The sequence below is a fragment of the Anser cygnoides genome, chromosome 7 (genome assembly GCF_040182565.1).
Source record: "Anser cygnoides isolate HZ-2024a breed goose chromosome 7, Taihu_goose_T2T_genome, whole genome shotgun sequence".
NCBI classification, from domain to species: Eukaryota; Metazoa; Chordata; class Aves; order Anseriformes; family Anatidae; genus Anser; species Anser cygnoides.
In genome coordinates, this window is record NC_089879.1 from 29,672,801 (window position 1) to 29,686,602 (window position 13,802).

The 13,802-nt window shown below is 41.8% G+C and overlaps 1 long non-coding RNA gene across 7 annotated transcripts in view; it reads left to right on the top strand.

Annotated features, from left to right (window-relative positions):
- The window catches only part of LOC106031698 (uncharacterized), a 524,145-nt gene that overhangs the window by 364,612 nt on the left and 145,731 nt on the right, over nt 1–13,802 (top strand). The window lies entirely within an intron of this gene.

The window sequence follows — 13,802 nt, forward strand, 5'->3', positions numbered from 1 at the left end:
TGGCTGCCAAAAGCTTTCTGAACTTATGAATGGGGAAATCTCAATAATGTCCATTGCTAGGCTGGCTCAAGGGATAGGATGCTTATTTCAGATCTCTAACCATTTGAAGATCTTGATCTAAACTTCTCTTTTGAGATCTCTGATTTTTCCTGCTTCCAACTGAGCTAGAAATGTCAGAAGGGCAGATCTTCCTGTGGTGTGGAAGATGAAAAGTTGTGCTCCTGGTAGCTCCTGTCATTTGTAGAAATCCACCTGCAAATGCTGCTTTACCTCGAATAAGGGCAGTATCCAGAATAAAAATCAAAAGGTGGCCAGCTGGTCACGGTAGGGGCAGCGTTAAGGATTCCTGCAGGAGGACAGTACAGTTACCTGTCCTCAAGTAAAATAAAGTTCCCAAGAAAAATATTAGCAAAGTCCATATTCCAAGTTGAATTATGAAGTGGGTTGGGTCCAGAAGGCTGTAAAGCCCCCTGCTTTCAGCTGGCTCAGACCTCCCATCTCCTACAGGAGATCTCTCTTGTTTGCTGAAGTTTCAACCCTGAGATTACAAATAGTGGAGAAAAGTAAGTAGATAAATATGTTGAGCAGGTTTTTCTTTTCACTGTAGCTTCTGAAAGCACATTGAGGAAGTCTATCACTGCAGGTCTGTTGGTGTAGGCTAGACAAAAATCTTAGGAATAAAGTAATGTATCTCCCCTTGGAATAAGGAAGGCTAAACCAGGTGACTTCTGAAGGACCTTGCCTGCCCTACTTTTCTATATTTTGTGGCTAATCAAAGCTTTGCTGCTTCATAGGCTGTATTTTAGACGTAACCATTATTTTCCACCAGCAATTGACAATGAAGGGGTTTCTGGCCAAGTTTTTCTGGAAAGTAGTGTGGTCTAATCTGGGGAGGTTCTCCAAAGGGGTTGGGAGAAAAAAGGAACCATCTATGAATGCCTCAAGGCTTTTTTTTTTTTCTTTTTTCTTTTAAATCTAAAATTCTTGCCCTGCTAAAAATGTAAGACCTCCATGAAAGGTCTCTCTCTCTCCATACACATACACACAAGCACACAAACAAGCTGTGAATTAGTCTTAATTTCTCAGAGTTTGAAAAATAACATCCTGAGACTTAAGAGGCAGACGAGGAAACAGTGTTTTGAAGAAAACTTCAGGATTCAGCTGCCCTTGAACATTGTGCAAGAACAGGCAGGGAATCACAGCTGTGGGCATCGCAAAGTCGATCCCCTTCCGCCATCAATTCTGCATTAGCCATTTCTGCTTCACACAGAGAAACATCCCATTAGGGATCTTTGCATATACCTGGGGCTGAAGCTTCCGTTATACAGAAAGCAATATAGGTGGCTATTGTAAGTGTTATTTGCAACAGTTGCCTTTTCTTGTTATTCTCAAAGAAGTGTTTTTCTCAGTATAATGTGGAAACCAGAGGCACCTTTTCTAAGCAAGAATTGAGAATATCTCAAGTGACTGACATTTTGTAGAAGAAAGAACAGAATGTGCATCTCTCGGAGCTGAGGCTTTTCACTCAAAAAAAAAAAGTAAAGATTAGTTTTTAGGGAAGAAAAAGATATTTCTTTTGCAATGCTTGATTATGATTTCCTTTATTGTTAGGTGGCAGAGGGGGGTTGATGTATATTGTTTTGTCTGGGAAGGGGTTCTGCCTTTTCTATATCTGCAACAACAAAATTGAAAATGATCACAATTTACCATGGAGAACTTAATGAATTCAAACCCCATGAACATGTCATTTCCAGCAAAGATTTTTGTTTGTTTTGTTTGTGGTGTCATGAAGCTATCTCTATTCCGGAAGCTATCAGGGCTATGCAATTCAGCTGCTGATGTATGAATTTGCCTTCATTATTTTTCCTCTTCGTTCATGTAGAAGCATATAAGGTACCGAAATTAGTAAGAATGCTTTAGTTTATTTCTTCAGATGTACCAGTTAGCAACGACTCAATTTGCAGCTGCCAGTCATGTTTAACCGAGCAAGTGAGCAAGCGAGCCATGGAGCAGGGCTGCGGCTACCTGCGCCGCCTGGCTACGACACGCGGCTCGAAGGAGCAGCCACGAGGACAAAAGAGGTTTGCTTTCCCAGACCATGCTCCATGTGTTCTTATTAATAAATACTGCGATTGTTATTCTTCCCACTTCCATAAGAATTAATCAGGCATTGACATGCTGATATCTGGACACGTTTTCCATCAAAAGAAAAAGCCTAATTAGACTGCAAGCAGCAGCAGCAGCGTGTATTCCACAGTTCTCCTCAGCAGGTGACACGGCATCTCGAATAGCTCTGAGGCTCTGGAGGGAAATTAGGAAAAGAGTTGGAGCTCACGCTATCTTTTATTATGATAATAAGTACATAGTAACTGCACTCTTCCTAGGACGTTCAGTAATGATATCCATAGGTTGGATGCTCTGAACTCAGGTGGTCCCTGGGAGAGGCATCGGCTCCCTGAAACATGGGCGCGAGTGCTCGAGTAGAGGCTGTACGGCTGGGGGGAGCCAGGCTCAGGGAGACAGCAGTCCCTGGAGTCTGCACCCAGGGGGACTACAGCCTTGATTAGCCTGATAAAACAAGGTGATAGGAGATTTTTAATGAGCCCCAAAATACTGCTTGCAGGTGCTATGAATCAAGTCTTAAAAAAGGCTTGAATAGTGGGTCTCATTAGACTGATGAGGGTGAAAACACTTCTTGTGGAGGGAAAGCTAGGACAGGAAAGGTAAGTGTGGTCAGGAGTTTGACAGTACATGTCTGAAGGCATGCTACAGGTAACATGGCCCAAAACTTTAACCTCTCCCTATCTGCCTGCCCTTAGTCACCTCTAGCAAAAAAACAAAACAACAAAAAAAAACAAACAAACAAACAAAACACCAAAATGTTTTACTGTTACAGCCTGCATGGAAATAGTGCTACTTGTAAGCATTAATCATTTGGGTTACTTCAGTATAATACTGAGTAGCTTTCAAAGTGCATGTATACATAAATATAGTATGTATATGCATATATGATACAGTTCCTAATTGGGTTTAATTGTGCAGGTTGGTGGCTTTAGTCTGTTTCTTAATGTTGCTCCTTATTCTATAAAGTTCTACGGTAATGTGTTGGAAAATTATTGACATCTGTGGCTGTTGTAAGGAACACAGCACTTACAGAGAATTTCATATGCTGCACTTCCATGCAGGAAAAGAAAAATAAAATAAACCCCAATACTATGGCAACTTTCTAGCAACAGGATATCAGCAAGAGTTTTCCAGGATTTTTTCTAGAGCTCTGAAATTGTTACTTAGGATAAATCTCCTCATATGACACTACTCATTTCCTGTAGATACGTTTTCTTACTAAAACACTGGTCTTGTGTGAAAAGAATTTTTTTTTCTACAACATGGCTATAAGAAACTGAATATACATTTTCTTACCAAAAATGTAATGGAATACTGGATTTGTTTTGGCATGCAAATGTCATTGAAATGAGATTAAGCTGAATTGTAGTGATGGATATTTTAGACATCCCTAATGATCACTTTCTTTTTTGCTATTTCTCTCAGCTTCCAGTGTTCAGATTGCTGACATGAGATTTTTTTTTAATATATACATTTCTTTTGGGGTTGTAATGAATGGCAAGATTAATTTTCAGTAATTACGTTACAATGCTAATAAGTGCTGGCATATATAATAAGTGCAATAATAATTGTTTTGACATATTTGTAAAGAGATGGTGTGTGTAGCCAGAACCGGAAAACCTAATGTGTGAATGACACGTGAGTTTGCAAGTGCTTGAGAGCTGTAGTAATCACGTAAAACCGAAGATGGAAAATGGAAGACATATAGGCATGCATGGGGTAAACAATTTTTAAACTTTCCTCATGGCAATATTTTTGTCAGCAGACTTTCTTGCTGTGCCAGGTCATGCTAAAAGTAAAGAAGGATTTATGTCAGAACCATGATGGAAAACCGCTTTGACTTGAATGCTAAAAGATCGTTAGCTTTGTCTCATTCTTTTGCTGAAGTAGGTCTGTGATGACTTGAAATAATGTGAGGGGTGGGTGAGAATTAAGGTTACTGAGAGGATCCAATACCATCTGAACTACAGGAACACGTTTCCCAGATCTGGCTACGGGGTTGTGTTTTGCTGGAACATCAGAAGCTGATGCCTCTTGGATGAATGAGAAGGGAGTTTACCCCATTATGCTACTGTTTCATAGGGCTGGCCTGTACAGACTGCAAATTAATTAAGAGTATAACCATTTTGGCACTGAGTTATGCATCCTCATGGGAACACCATCAGCTTCCAAACAGATTGTTAAAATGCTGCAGTTTCTGCCCCCAGAAGCTGTGTTGCCAGGTACAGCACAGAAGTGAGCATATTTGCTTGGGAAATTATGTTGAGTAGTAGTCACGCTGAACTTGCTATAACATTTTGCCATGAGTTAATATCCTTGGAATTTAGTTTAAGAAGCTGGTCTTGGCAGGCACTGTTGCTATGCAAATAGTATCCTCCAGATGTGAAGTGTATTATGGAAATTAATAAAAAAGGCATCTCTGTAAGCATAGCTAGAATATACAAAATAACCTATGTCGTGCTTTCTTATAATAAGCACCATAAAATAACAATAAAAAGTGTGACAAAGAAATTATACCATGGAGCTCTCAGAACACTTTGACACTGCCCTAATTTTGAACAGGGATGTTTCATGATATTGCTTCTCTAATAAGGTCACTGTACAATAACTGGATGGGATACTTAGGGATGGGTTCACCTGTAGAGTACATACACTCACACTGAAGGGCCATGAGGAGAAGTGAGGAAGAGGGATTTATCCACTCAGGAGCTCTTAATGCATCTGGGGCTTGACATTTGCCCACAATGAGTCAGAGAAGTCTGAAAACCCTAAGTCTAGGAAAAGTGAATGAGATCTTCTCTGCTGCAGGGACAATTTTCTAAAATTTGGAATGAGAAAAAATGAAGCTCTGCTTATTTTTGTATACTGGAAAAGCAATACAGTTGTTAGTGACAAGTTTTGTCGTAGAATAAAGAAAAGCAAAGACCCCAAAAATATATACAGAAGAGCAATCAACCTTGAAGTCTTCAGAGCTCCTATTGCAGCATCTGAATATTTGGTAACATTTACTATACTTTAGGAAAACAACAACAAAAAACATTATTTGGGAATCTTCTTGCTACTCCTGAGGTAGTCCGTAGGATGTGGGGTCTGCTTCTGCTTGCTTCCTTTTGGTCCCTGAAGGGGTAAAAAGATGTACCAGATGGAGAATTAAATATTTATTACCACAATATAACTCTTAATACAGCAGATTATTTATGGCTGTTCTGCCAATAATTGGGATCTTCCCAGCCAAAGGCTGGCTCACAGTTTGCTTAACGCACACCAGCCGCACCATTGCAGCTCACGGGACAGACCCCACAAAGAATGAGGATCTTGAGCCTCGGGTCCTCTGGTGGTGACCGAGGAAACTCTCTAAGAGGGCTGATTAGGTGAAGGTGTCGAAAACCCACCCTCACAACTGCTCAGCAACAATATTGAAATATTTTAACAGGTTTTGCCAAGTCTTTCAGTGGACCTATAAATAGGACCTGCTGTTCAGCCTAAGAGCTCCCGATGCCCTTTTTACAAAATATTGGATCTTGACCAAAGATAAGTCATGGCCTGGAACGTACACTTGTCTTCTCCGTTAAGGGGGCTTTGTTCCTCTTTACATCATAATTGTAAAGCTTTCTGTTTGTTTCAGCTGGCTTTTTCTTGTTTCCTTTTTTTTTCCTTTTTCTTCAGAGCAAAATGGAAAGTTCAGTACTTGTAATCCAGTAAACACATTTTTTATGCGAGGCTTTTATATCTACCCTAGAAAGCTCTCATTTGTTTCTTTCTTCTGGAGGCATGAAAGATTGTTTATTAATATATAATAATAATAAAGTAGAGATAAGCTTTCTTAGCTGGCATTACTTCAGGTTCCGATATATTTTTCCCCAGCCTCACTTCATTATAGCTCTATTTGGTAGCGCATAACTAGCATGTGTCACGCCGAATGAAGGCTGGCTTCAGAATAACATGTCAGTAAGATGATTGCTCTTGGAACACACAGTGCCCTCACTCTATAATTAAATGCAAAACCTGCGTGGAAAAACTGATGTTAAAAGTCTTAGCTTACGCTCACTGGGGACTAGCAGTGCGGAGACAAATGCCCTCACACCAACCTGAGTCACCGCCTCTGTGCCTAGGTGTGGGGCTTTGGTGCCGCGGTGCTCCTGCTGGGGTCTGGCCGCCGTGGATGTGTGGGTGGGACAGGGCACTCAGGGCTTGGAGGAGCAGAGCCGGTGGGATGGGGATAGGGATAACTGCGATGCTTGCAGAGGAGCAGAGCTGGCTGCAAAGGCTGCCTGCTGCTTGCCCCTTGCCCCCTGCCTCACCGGGGGCTGCAAGCCCCCTGCCCGCAGCACTCCTGCAGTGGTTTCTAGGTTCATGTTTCCAAACTGTACATCAATTAATATTTAGGTGAGTTAACTCACTTTCTGCAAGGTGAACAGAGTGAAATGATTTTTTAAAGATTAAATACATATCACGATTTCCTCTCCTCAAATTTCCATCGGCTGACCTCTGGCCTCCTGACTGGACATGAAAAAAGCATGCACTCCTCCAGGACAGTTCATAGGCTTTCAGACCAGAGGTTTCTGTCCGTCTTTCCCCGTGATGATCCATTTTTCTCTTGTGGAGTTACCTTCATCCCTACCAGCCCTTCCATTTACTCAGTTCTCATAAGTCGTAGCCACATCATACTTCAAATCTGTCCAGCATTTCAGGACAGTGAGGTGCAAGCTCCTTAGACAGCCGACAGTATCTGTTTGTCTGATATGCTGTGTGTCCTCTCTTGAACTGGCTCCATCATTTCCATAACCATATTTTTTTCTGTCTCTTGAGACGAGGCATTCACTTTTGATCTTGTATCTGTCTTCACAGACAACTTTCCCTTCCCAGAAAGGCCATCGCAGTCATCTGTCATTTGGAGGAACCCACTTGATTTCCTTCTTTGCTTTAGAGGGAGAGTTACACCATAATAAATCAAACAGCAAAAATGGTCACCTTGGTCTCCATGAGAGTCAAGACCAGGACTCTCTGAGGTGTTCAGGGAGAGTGTTGTTTTTTTCTCATGCTACCTTTTAAAATCTTTAATTTCTGATTTTTGGCAATTTTAATTTGGGAAGTCTAGTTTTGTACCAGTTTCAGCTCATAAAAAACAGAAGTAAACTGTTGAAGCATGTAGCCAGTAGGAAATGAGTGGCTTTTCTCTCTCTCTCTCTTTTATTTTTTATTTTTTTGGCTGATGAGAATAACAATGAAAAAAGAAGCATGAATGTTGGCTGCACTTCACTGCTATCAGTGTTCATTTCGCTTTTGACATTTAAATACTCTACATGCCTGAGAAAATGTTCTGGTAGACACCAAGCAGATATTCCGAAAATTTCTGTGACACTGCCAGATCTTTTAGCTCCATTCCCTCACATCTCTACAGAAATATGAAGTAAAGTTGTGTGAATGGATGAGTTTTGGCAATCTTCTCTCACAAGTTAACTAAACCTTTGGGGGCAGATCACATCTGGTCCTTAAACTGTTTTTCAACAGTAGGAAATATCACGATTGGTAGTCTTTAAAACTCTAGCAAAGATGGTTTTTCTACTGCCACTCCGGTCTGTCAGTCAAGGGCCTCCATTGTTCTCCCTGTGGAGGACAGGAGGTGGGGTAGCTGCCCGGGTGACATGCCTGTACCCAGCCTTGATCTGTCTGAGGGGGCTTTATCCCATTTCCATTGAATCCTGAGATACCCCAAAGCCCAACTGGTAAGCGCTGTTCTCCGAAAGGCTTTCGATTAGGTTGCTCAGCAAAAGCTCTGATGGAAATAGAGATGCCATAGAGTGAAAGGGGAGGTACTTCTATGGATTAAAAAAGGGTGTGAAAGTTGGGGAAAACGTGTATGTGTATACGGTTGACTTGCAGAGCGAGCAGAGGTCATGAAGGGAGTCTCAGAGTCGTGTGTTGAGATCTGTACTGCTCAGCACTCTTATAAATGATCCCGAGAAGGAATGACTTGTAAGATGGCAAAGTTTGCTGACGCTGATAAGTTTCAGAGTGCAAAAAGATGAGGGCTGACTGTGAAGTATTGCATGAGGCCTAACAAGTGTGGTCATTAAAATAGCAAGGCATATTCAGTATAAATAATGATGAAGTGATGCAGCTGGGAGTGGAGGGAGAGAATCTTATCTTTGCATATATATAATAAGCTCTGAGCTGACCACTATTGCTGGGGAACAAGACCTTGGGGTAATGGTAGTTCTTTGAAAAATTCATTGTTCCATAGCAATCAAAAAAGAGGAAAAAAAGGAAAAAGAAGAGTTGGGAGTTACAAGGATTGAATTAGGAAGCAGAGAACATCATTATGCTCCTGAATGCTACCGGTGAGCTTGTGTCTTGAATATTGCCTGCATGTTGGTAGTTCTGGTCTCTGTTTCAAAAAGGATAGTGCAAGAGGGGAAAAGATACAGATTTTCTCCATACAGTTTTCCTATATCTATGAGACTAATTCAGAAACTAATTCAGATTAGTTAGCAAGTGTTTAAACTGACGACTATCTTACAGTATTCTCTCTGCCCCAGAATATGATTCTTTTTTTCCTCTTTTATAGTCAGGAACAGGTTTGTAAGCCTCCAGGCCTCTCTGAGGACAATCACTATCATAAGGCTTCATCTGCATTTTTCAGAGCACACATTGTGGTTCGTTTAGCATTTTGTCTCTGAAGCCAGAGTGTGTCTGGGGTTGTGGCAGAAAAAGACAAAGTAGACGTATTTTGCTCCCTGCACATTTCGTCACAAGTATGTCTCTAACAAGATTGTGTGCAAACCACATGCATACATCAGAAGGGCAGGTTCTCCACTGATTTCTAGCAGCAGAACATTTTGGTAACCCCGAGGTTAAGAAATCACTGGGAAACCCTGTGGGGCCTGGAGGGAACAAACTTGCAGGCAGCAATGTTTAACATAATTGGGATCTACACCACATCTTCTGTTTCCTTCACAGGTTTCTTCCACTCAGTAATGATTTCTGGAATGCTGAAATAATGATGCCAAGAGCTTTAGATGGCGGACATAGTTCTCAGATAAATTATACATTTGTACCTGGGGAGCAGAAATTAGAACTGTGTTGTATTTATTACTGAATGGCAAACTTCCATGTGGGCAAAGAGGTTTCCTTTCACTAATGTCAATAATACAGTTCGTTCCTGTTTCATGCCGCGTGAAATCCTTATTGCTGTAATGTCACACCGTCTCCTCTTAGATTGCTAGCCACTGAAAAATCTGTCAAAGACCTAAAATTTTCATCCCTGATTCTCTATTTAATTTTTGTATTAAAGGAGCTGGATATCCAGGAACCCTTTTGGAAGTCAGCTGGATGCTGCTGGGTGGTCAGCCCTCTTAGGGACCAGTTTGTCTGCTTACAGATAGATTTGGGATTTTATAGACCATGTGATGGCTTCTTTGTAAGAGCTTTGCCTCTTTCCACCCAGGCAGCAGCCAGTAGAGAGCAATACTGCACACACATGAGAAATTAGTTCACTACACTGTATTATTCTAAGGGGAATTAACCACTATAATTATTGCTTTCCTTCTCCAGTACTGCTGTAATAACTAAGCTATATATAAAGGAGTTTAGGCTTTTTTTTCATTCTTCTCAGTACTTACTTTTTATCTTGTATATAGTCAATGGCTTGTCAAACCTGAAGCTAATTTATTTGGTATTATATATTTAAAATGTTTCATTCCCTAAGAACCCACTAATGGGATGTAACACATCAAAATTAGATTAAAGAGCTCTGAAAAAAATCTCCTAATCACTTAGTTGAATAAAGCCTTTTCGTCTATGGTGAATATTTACAGACTCACTATTTTGTATAAACTAGTATTACTTTCAGAATTCAGTTTGGACTAGATCAGCACACTGGGCTCACGAGATGGAAGTGTATGCCCGTATGTATATTAGCAGTTCAGAATCTCCTTCAGCTAGTTTTTTTCATCTTCTTCTTCAAATTTAGCCCAATTTTTTTTCCTGATATAATATTTATGTGATATATAAAAATGTACAAGATGACTCCATCTCTGAAATAAAATAGATTATTACCTTAATGCCTATCCATAATCACAGTTTTTAATCTAGATTCTTCCAAGTAAAGAAAGGACGATCACACTTGAATAATTTATCCAATTTATGTCCCCAAACCTCTGAACATGGCTATAGGAACACTAGATACACACTAAATATATCCATATCATTACTGTACTAAACCCTCCGAGTAACCCCCAGTAGCTGTTGCCCTATCTTATCCCCCACAGCAGCTTTAATCAGACTCCACCAAATTTCAGATTCACCAAGGCAGAGCAAAGCCCTGTGCTTGCTCTCCAGGGCAAGGAAAGGCAAGGCAGCAAGGAGAGGTACTTCAAGCGTGAGCAAGATTCTCGTGCTTCGTTAGAAGAATAATTGAAACCTCAGTCCTGCACTGAGCCCTGGACGTGGGGTTCCTCTGTGTCTCACACCCAGGGTCAGCAGTCAAAAATGAGAAAGCTCTAACTCTGTTGGGGTCTCGAGCCCCACTGGGGGAGGTCATGGCTGCTCTGAAATGTGCCCTCAGGCAGGGTGGAGCTGCAGTCTCATCCTTAGCTGACAAGTCTCACCCTGTGAGTACATCGCTGTGCCTCATGGTGCAATGCAGACTTTGCTGTGAAAGACAGAAAATACGTCTTAAAAAATAATCAGTAAACCTGCTTCTCTTCTCCAGCGTTTCATCAGGAACCTTTGATTAAATTTCCCAAAGGCTTTCAAATGTTTTTAGTAAACTTGGAAGACAAAATTAATGGAAAAAAAAAGGGGGAGGTGGGAGGAGAAAGTCACATGGAAAGTGAAGTCTATTCAGCATTGGGATACACTTCTCTGTGTAACATGCCATAACCTTTTCTGCACGTCCCGAGAATGAAACATGCAACCCTAATACTAATTATATACCAGAGCAGACAGAGGCACCTTTAGGAGCAAAATTCTTTGCTGCTTTTTATGAAAAGAAGATTCTCCTCATTCTAATATATACTTTTATAAATTCTTGCAGACTTCCTCTGTCTCTGTGTGTGAGAGAGAACCTAGGTGCTTCTCAATAATACGGTGGAGTTACATGCCTACAGATGAGCTTTGACAAACCTTGTTTCATTAGTTTAAGAAATACTACTTCTTGCTTCATTGTTTTCCTAGCTGTTTTGCCATGGAGTCAGCAGAAGGGCTGACTCTGTGCTCCTGCCTCGGTCTCTTCAGTGTCATTTTGGTGTAAACCCACATTTCCCTGCAGTGGTTTAACTTCCCTTGTCCGTGTTGCTGTGGGATCAGCCTGCTGGTTACTGGTCGTACCTGCTTGCACTGTTCTGCAGAGCGGAGGCTGCCAGGTGAGCCCTGCTGCCACCACTCGCCACGGGCACGCGTGAGCAGAGTGAGAGGAGATGCCAGTCTGTGAAGAAAGGAAAGGCACAGACCATAAACCAGTACCTGTCTTCTTTCATCCATCTCTTCTGGAGCAGAAACCTTTCTGAACCAGAAACGCCAACATTGCTCCTCATTTGGGTCCAGACTGTGCAAATGGCCTCTGTCTCTGTGATGAGTATCTTGGGTCTAGCTCTAGGACGTGAGCATCTGCTCCTAGGAGCTGAAAGCCTGTCCCTTGCCTGACAAGAATACACTTAATGAAATTAAAGAGCAATAAAATCAGCTACATTACTCAAGATTATTACTTTCTGCCACATTGTGTATTCATACTATAATTTACCACCACAGGAGATCATAGGAACAAACCCTGGGTTTTACAAAGGCCTTTGTGATGTTGTGGCTATAATCAGAGGCAGCTCCACCGACTGCCGTAATGAGGGCAATCAAATCCCACACTTCAGCATACAGCCTGATGCCTGCAGAGTCCACACTGAAACTAATCCCCTCCTCTTCCCAACCCACCCAGTACACAGCATGCAACTGGCCATGGGAGTTCTTTGGATTTAGGGTTTTACTAAAGCATTAAAATCCAGGTGCTCCTGAAGGCAAAGGGTAAATTTAATGGGGCAAATGTCCATCAGATCCCACAGCCAAATTTCCTTTGCTTTAGGAGCTCCCATCAAGTATTGAAAAGCTATAGACTGAACCGGTCATATGCCAGAGGGAACGTCGTAGTGGCCTTTGAAGCAGAGAGAGGTAGAACAAAAGGGAATAAGAAAAAAAAAAAAGAAAAGAAAAATGGGAGAAAAAATAAGTATATGTCTGTTAACAGAAATAGACTTTAGCACCTTTTTGCTGTTCCCATGGAAATCTTTCGCTGACTTCCGTGACATGGAGTTTTTTATCTCCAGATTTCAGGTGGCCCCTTCCAGGCTCAGTTTGGTGAGACTTACCTTGCAGGAGACCACTGTCATTAGTTTCTGGACACACAGCGTAAAGCTCACATGTGTGAGGACATTTGGCATGCTGGTAGTGGAGGAAGAAATTTCCTCGTTATAGAAACAATCCCGCTCACCCGAAGACATACTCGGGTCACAGGTGTACGTGACCAGCTGAAAAGCACAGGGTGTCCCTGTCTGAATCCTCAGGACTGGGCCACAGAGCTGGGCTCTGCCGCCTCCCCCTGCTGCCCACCTCCCATCTGCCACCCCCAGCAGTGCCCGCTTGCCGGCCGCTGCGTTTGGTGTTCCTCGTGGTTGACAACCTGTATCGTATCCCTGGATAAAAGCAGCTCAGCCTTTTACTCTATTTACTCTATTATTCAGACTTTTCTTTTTTAGACGCTGGTTTTCATTAAAATTTAATCTTCCGAGACATGATTGATGCAATGAGTGAAAAAAATAAAAGACTGCAGAGCTTCCTCCTTAGGTCAGAAAGCTGTGACAGGGTTACTTGGTAACACGGAGCACACGAGCTAACAAATCTCCCTCTCTCATTCCTCTTTCTCTCTGATGATCTATGACATATTTTCAAAAGCTCATTTGTTAAGCCCAGATTCTTGCTGGCTTCATACGCCTACCTAAGCGAAGGGTAGGGGCCTGGGAAGCACCCCAGGAGGGCATGGTGCACACCGGCATTTGGGAAATGGGGGTGGATGGAATGAGACTCACGGTGTCTCCTGTTGGTGGCACCAGGCTTTCCCCAAGGCTGTGGGAGCTGGGAGGTGTCTGCGCTGTGGTTAGACAAAAACCAGCAGCCCAAGGTCTCTGCTGTGTTTTATTCTGAAACTCTTCTCTGGCAGGAAGTGTTTTCTGAGATGCCTGTGGTAGGTTTCCAAATAGTTTAATCCCCTCCACAAGAGCAATGAGGAAAACCAAAATGTTCTTATGGAAGACAGAAAGGGTGGGATAGCTCTTTTTTTCCTTGAATACTCAAAAAGGGGAGAAAGCGATACATCAGGGGTGTCTAGCTGCAGGGGAAGAAATCATGACAAATACTGGTACTCCCAAAATGATGGGAAACTTCACCAAGTACAGAGGAAGAGATGAGGGAGGGAGAGAGATGATGAACCACTGAAAATAATAGGGGATGACTTTCTAATAATTCCAATAATAATTCTAATAATTCCAAATAGAGCCAAGTGTAAATTAGAATTAATTTTTCAGGGAAAATGAATCATTGCTGGAAAAAAAAATATGTGAGTAAAACATATCTTTTGAAACTCCTTGAGAATCTCTTACAATGACATGGTTTCCACCCAGGCCATTACGCAGTTG